General features: G+C 41.6%; 1 long non-coding RNA gene across 1 annotated transcript in view; it reads left to right on the top strand.

The window, feature by feature from the left end:
* The window catches only part of LOC135106586 (uncharacterized), a 20,192-nt gene extending 14,486 nt beyond the window's left edge, over nt 1–5,706 (top strand). Inside the window, exons 2-3 of the long non-coding RNA XR_010271373.1 lie at nt 4,780–4,897; nt 5,475–5,706. This is a non-coding gene — a long non-coding RNA (uncharacterized LOC135106586). The remainder of the gene's footprint in view (nt 1–4,779; nt 4,898–5,474) is intronic.
* The last annotated feature ends 1,008 nt before the right edge of the window (nt 5,707–6,714 follow it).

Genomic DNA, 6,714 nt, shown 5'->3' with positions numbered 1-6,714 from the left:
ATGTTTTCCTTTTGTCTTTCTTTCACTCCCATCCTGCCCTACCTTGCTCAGGGAAAGCTGTCTCCCCTCATAGTTGTCAACACGTGTTTGCTCTCTTTGCTCTCGCCCTTTCCCTTCACTACACGCTGCACCTACAATACTGTTTTTTAATCCTTCCGCTCCTTAGTACCGTTCCTAGTCACTTCCTCAATCGCTCTTTTTTTATTCTCGCTCTTTGCTTTAACTATAAGCTGCAACTATAGTACTTTTTTTTCTAACTCATCTCCTTCTCTAACCATTCTTTCGCTCCTCAGTATCTTTGCTAAATTTTCTTCCTGAGTCATTCAGTGAACATTTTTTTTACTCGTATTTCTCCTCTCAGCTCTCTATCATTATCTCAGTCATCTCTAATCCTTTCTATCATTATTTTTAACCCTTCTTCAGCTCCTCAATACCATTTCTAAACTTTCTTCTTCAATCACTCAGTAAGACCTTTCCCCGTGTCCTTCCTCTCAGGTCTCTATCATTACTTAAGTTATTCTCCCACATTAAGTCCCTTTTATCAGTCATCTCTTCTTCCTCGGCTCTCTTCTGCTTCCTACGTACTTGCTCTTCGCTGTTCAATGTGCCCTTTCCTCGCATCTCTTCCTTCACCTGTGCCCTCTCCATCCCCCTCTTCTCTCCCTTTTCCCGTCTGGCCGGTAAAAGATGGCTAACACGTACCTGAGAAACCTTTATCATTACCGAGAGAGAGAGAGAGAGAGAGAGAGAGAGAGAGAGAGAGAGAGAGAGAGAGAGAGAGAACAAGTCAGCCTCTTTTTATTTGGCAGTTCTCTCTCTCTCTCTCTCTCTCTCTCTCTCTCTCTCTCTCTCTCTCTCTCTCTCTCTCTCTCTCTCTCTCTCTCTCTCTGATTATCTCTTTCTCTCTCCAGCTATCTTTCTATCAATCTATCTATTTCTCAAACTATTTACCTATCTATCTATCTATCTATCTATCTATCTATCTATCTATATCTTTATCTACGAGTATATTTCTCTGCACAAAATCTGACAGGAAAATTGGAGATGTCACTTGAATGTTGGTCAGACTCACTCGGCCTCGAGGCAGAAGCGCGACGGAGGCCGGAATCTGAACGCACTGGTTGTCGGTCCCTTGGCTGACTGGCTGGCTGGCCGGCTTAGTGGCCGCCGAGGGACTGTTAGCTAGGCCTGAGTTGTTACATTATTTTTTGTTGCGTGTTGGCAACTGGAATGGGGCTGGCTGGCTGTCCGTTAGTGTTCTGGTGTGTGTGTGTATGTGTGTGTGTGTGTGTGTGTGTGTGTGTGTGTGTGTGTGTGTGTGTGTGTGTGTGTGTGTGTGTGTGTGTGTGTGTGTGTGTGTGTAATCTAGTCAGTGTTGTCGCACATACTTATTTTTTATCCTTTAATCCAATCCACCAGTGACTCGCTTAAACGTTCAAAAAATGGCATTTCTTAACCATTACTGAACATAAGTATGACCATTTTACATAATGGCTGCTTAGTGAAGAATGAGAGCTATGTAGCTACTGAAAACTATAAAAGTGTTATAGTTTTACAACTCTCCACAAATCAGGGGTGTTTTCATCTTATAAAATCACCAACATATTTCTTTCATTTCACTGAGCAAACATAAAGAATCACAAGGGAAGAGCAAACCGCATCTGTGAATCTTTTTGTGATGCGCTTCAGTGATCGAAAATAAAAGTTACAAGATAGTAAAGTCAAGGGAGTAAAGGAGAGGAAGAACCTGCGTCAGAACACACAGGTGTGTTCGTGCCTACCTGCAGGCCAGCATACGCAGCAGCACCTGTCTGGCATAGTTGTCTTAGGTACTGAAACAAAATATCCTTAACTCCACTTATCAGTATCCAGTTCTCGGAATTCTCATCATGTCCAACAACTTATCTTAATCAAGCAAATGCAAAAGTGCGCATTTGCCGTGTACGTAGATTATATATATATATATATATATATATATATATATATATATATATATATATATATATATATATATATATATATATATATATATATATATATATATATATATATATATATATATATATATATATATATATATATATATATATATATATATATAATCTACGTACATATCGCCGTATATCGTACGTATATCGCCTCCTTTCTCAGGTGAATGAGAGAAAAGAGTCAATGTTCATTAATTATACTCATCATTTTTTTAACTCGATGTGTGATATCACGAGTACTGTTGCAAATTTTAGAGCACTCTCTCTCTCTCTCTCTCTCTCTCTCTCTCTCTCTCTCTCTCTCTCTCTCTCTCTCTCTCTCTCTCTCTCTCTCTCTCTCTCTCTCTCTCTCTCTCTCTCTCTCTCTGAAAATACACACACACACACACACACACACACGCGCGCGCGCGCGCGCCAATTTAACAAAATGAAAGAGAAATAAAAAATATATATACACTTCGACTCAGCCTAAATTGTGGAGAAATATTTCACAGATTATGAAAGATATGATACAGCTTCCCCTGAGCACCTCACTCACTGTCGCGGCAGTCGAGACACTCCCAACTCGGCACTCCTCACTCCCCACTCACTCCACCATTCGAGGCACGCACAGCACATGAGAGGGATGGCGTGGAAGCTGCAACCTGGTGTCCCTCTCAGCCTGGCGTCCCTCTCAGCTCCCCTGGTGGCAAATAAATGGGCATCACTCACCGTGGTTATGGAAATTCACACAAAAACAGAAAATAAATAATAATAATAATAATAATAGCTTATTTGTCTGAGCGCTGCCAATTTATTTTGCATGTAATTATGAATATTGTAATTTCTCTCCTCCCACGTACGTATTACATGTGTTATATTCTGAGGGGATGTATAATAAGGCCTTTATTGAACGTTGTTATAAAGACGAAGAATTGGTAAGCAAGTACTGTTAAATATTATAGTGATGTGGCAGTCAGTGATGGATGGGTACTACACTGAATATGCGTGCACACATAGACACACACACACACACACACACACACACAGAGAGAGAGAGAGAGAGAGAGAGAGAGAGAGAGAGAGAGAGAGAGAGAGAGAGAGAGAGAGAGAGAGAATTTCGCCAGAGTAAACTAAATATCAAGTCTAATACCTTTTTTTAGGTTCACTTACGCACATATTTACCACGAAACCCAAAACTTTAGACTGGTAAACTGCAAAGTTGCCGGGGATACGCGGGAACATTTTCACTGTAGACTCAGAGAAATTAAAGAGCACGACACGGAGCAGAAATTCAATTATAAACTTTAACTGCAGGATGAAGCGTTAGAGGTCACAAGTATGTTTAAAGGTGATTAACGAACCATTTAGTAGAGATCTAAGTAGAACATATTGCAGAGAAAGTAGAGTGCCGTAATTCATAAAATAAGGAGCGGCCATGGTACGGTGGTAATGTGAGCATGAGGCCAGTGGGTTCTCAGGTTCACGGGTTCGAATACAAGCCATGGTCCGAGGTTAGGAAGGGCACTCACAGTTCCCAGACGCCAAATCCAAAGTCCTTACGTTAGGTGGGCACCGTCCTAGCCCTAATTCATCAAGGGAACCTGATTCATCAAGGCAACGTGGATGTAAAAATAAAATCAAGAAAGAAGAGAGACAAAAGAGAAAAGAAAAGATTAGATAAATAAAATACCAGTCTTCTTACGTATATTTTTCATTTTTTACTGTTTCTTGATATACTTAAGTACCATTTTGCATTGAGCGGACGAAGCAGTCTTACCCGGCAGCCACGACAGCCACACACACACACACACACACACACACACACACACACACACACACACACACAGAACACAAAAGCCTCGCATGACAAACTTACACTCGCTTTAGAAAACGTGCATTATCAAGGAGGGCGTCCGCATAATGAAGAGCCGGAAGCCGCTGGTGGCCTGCCGTGGGAAATGTAATTACTCGCACAAAATAGGAAGGCAGCGAGCACTTTACAGAAAAAGAAGAGCAGAATGGTCCAAACAATAATGACTGCAGCACGCAAAGGGGAGGCGGAGAGGAGGCCGCGAAGGTAAATGGGATCCGCAGCGAACAATGAACACATTCCGCCCAATGGCCAGCGGGGTGTCGCCGGACCGATTTGCGCTGCATTTATTTATTTATTTATTTTTTATTTTTTTCCAAACGGAAAATATAAAAAAAGAAAAAGTGTCAAAAATTAAAAGAAAGACGTCGTATTTCATCATACAACCATGTTTAAAAGACACAATAATTAGGGTATTACTGCTGAGTCAATAGGAAGCTTTTAAAAGATAAGATAAATCTATGAATGGGGATGATAAGTAGAAACAGGCATGTATGTTTTATGCAGGCAATGGCACTTATAGACATATATATTCTTGCAGCTTCCTTACTCTGTTATGTTTTATGTTCTTAAGAATGTGTAGGAATTTGCACAATAAGATAGTTCACTATCAATTATTCTGTTACGAATAATTATACGTATTTTTTTATCACACTCATAATCACAATTAATTATCATCATTACAACAACGCAATCTCAAAGTAACACAATGAAACATTCCCTTGAAAGATTATATCAATTCTCTACTTTATAAGGTTAACACGTCTACTAAATATTTACTTGATGGAGATATAACATTTGAATCTCACTTCTGCCTCTCCCAGTGTGCCATTCGTCACGTAAGAGGTAATTACTTTCCGCTGACCAGTGCGGCTCACCTTTCCGCCACACAAATCAGGTTAACATGCGGCCATGATCTAGTTACTGATTCCCGTACAGGTTCATTCAAGAGTGCATCAACCTCAGTCAGTCACGGATGCTGTCGGTAGAAGTAAGCTGTTGCCAGGACACTAGACGAGGAGATGAGCCATCACAAAACTAGCTTGACGCACACACAGTAAGTAATCCTTCATTGATCAGTAACATGAGAGTGATTAGATTAGTTCCTTAACTTTGTGTAGTGCATAATCTAGCGTCCTCTATTCCTGTAGTCTCTTCACCTCGAAATCCTTGTAGGGACAGAGAGCATTACCCGAAAAAGCAGTGCAAATACTAAAAGGGAGTGTTAAAAAGAGGCGGCTAGTGGAGGAAAGTCCCGCGAATTCCTCCCTTCCTGGTCATTAGCAAAGTAATTGGCTCATTAGCGACTATTGCGCCGCGACCCTTTACTTAGTATCTGGCAGCGGCCCGGCAGGATATTAGCCCTATGATACAATAACCTGTCTACTGATCCCAACTCTAGTTTTGAGGACATGTAGGTAAGAAGGAGAGATACGCGCCACCTCAAGGTAGATATGGGGAAACAAGACTTTTTTGGAGATGAAAGTATAGTGAAACAAAGAGGGTGGGGACGAATAAAACCAAGAAATGCATGCTAAAATTAATTGGCATCAGAAAAAAAAAAAAAAACTCATTCCGCCCCAAACGATAATGCTCTCCAACCGTGCTGCCTTTTTTTCCCTCTAATTTCCCAGGATTCCGAAATGGGACACAGTTACACAGCCTGTGCAAGCCGCCTTTCGCTGCAGCACCGTCAGAAAGGAGCGTCAGCAGCAGGGATAGCCTTACATGAGGAGCCTTTCTGGCACATCAACTCCACTCCGAGAGGCAAGATGAGGAGAGGGTGGCGACAAGAAAATGACAAATCTAGGCCCAAAATACTGATCTACTTCACTGAAAACCTCGTGTGCCATTGTAAATAGTTTCAGTCACTTTATAAGACGCCCAGTTGAGGATGTTACATAAATAAAAGGTGTGTGTGTGTGTGTGTGTGTGTGTGTGTGTGTGTGTGTGTGTGTGTGTGTGTGTGTGTGTGTGTGTGTGTGTGTGTGTGTGTGTGTGTGTGTTTGTGTGTGTGTCAAGCCCGAAAGCATTATCACACGTAGCATAACCCACACATACATAACAATTCCATGAATCAAGGAAGACAAAGTGACAAGCTATCTAGATATATAACCAAATGACCAAAGAGAATAAACTAATACTCAGTCGTAAATAAATCCCGCATTTCCTGCAATCTCATAACACAAGAAGGTCTTGATGTATGAGTTAACGACACTAACATCATCACCAAGAGACACTTTAAGATGGCAAACTGAATGAATCTCAAAGCAAGATTACTTCAAGCCTACACGAGGCTAAATTCTCTCACACGGTTCTTGTATATACATATTTTCCTCACATCTGCACGGACTAAGATATGTATGCAGCACATCTAATGTACGAAGTCAGCTGAGCAGGCAAATACATCAACGCTCCTTCATCTGATTTGAAATTCAGATAGAGTGTAACGGAGAGCCAGCGAAGGCCTTCAGAGGGTGAGGTAGAGAGGGTGGAGGAGACGGCAGGCTGGTTGTGGGCCGAAGAAGTTGTCGAAGCGAGGATATGAAGAACGAGGACAAGAACAAGAGGAAGAAATGCAAAATCCTGAGGAACAAGAAGAAGAGGAACACGAGAAATGCAAATATGAAAAACAAAAACTAGGAAAACTAGGAGAAAAAGAACATGAACAAAACAAAATGTCCTAGGGTGGAAGGTGGCAAGACAAGTTTGCGCCCGACAAAACCCAGGACACGGTGATATCAGGTTCTGGAGAGGACGCGAGTTAGTAGGGTTGGAATCTGAGGGTTAGAGGAAACACTATTCCCCTACAGGAGTATCCTCGGTGTGAGGGAAGACTCAGAGCTGCGGTCTGAGTATTGGCTACGAATGTCT

The sequence above is a fragment of the Scylla paramamosain genome, chromosome 2, assembly GCF_035594125.1.
Source record: "Scylla paramamosain isolate STU-SP2022 chromosome 2, ASM3559412v1, whole genome shotgun sequence".
Classification (NCBI taxonomy): domain Eukaryota; kingdom Metazoa; phylum Arthropoda; class Malacostraca; order Decapoda; family Portunidae; genus Scylla; species Scylla paramamosain.
The sequence above is the reverse complement of the archived record's forward strand: the minus strand, read 5'-3'. Positions and strand labels throughout refer to the sequence as shown.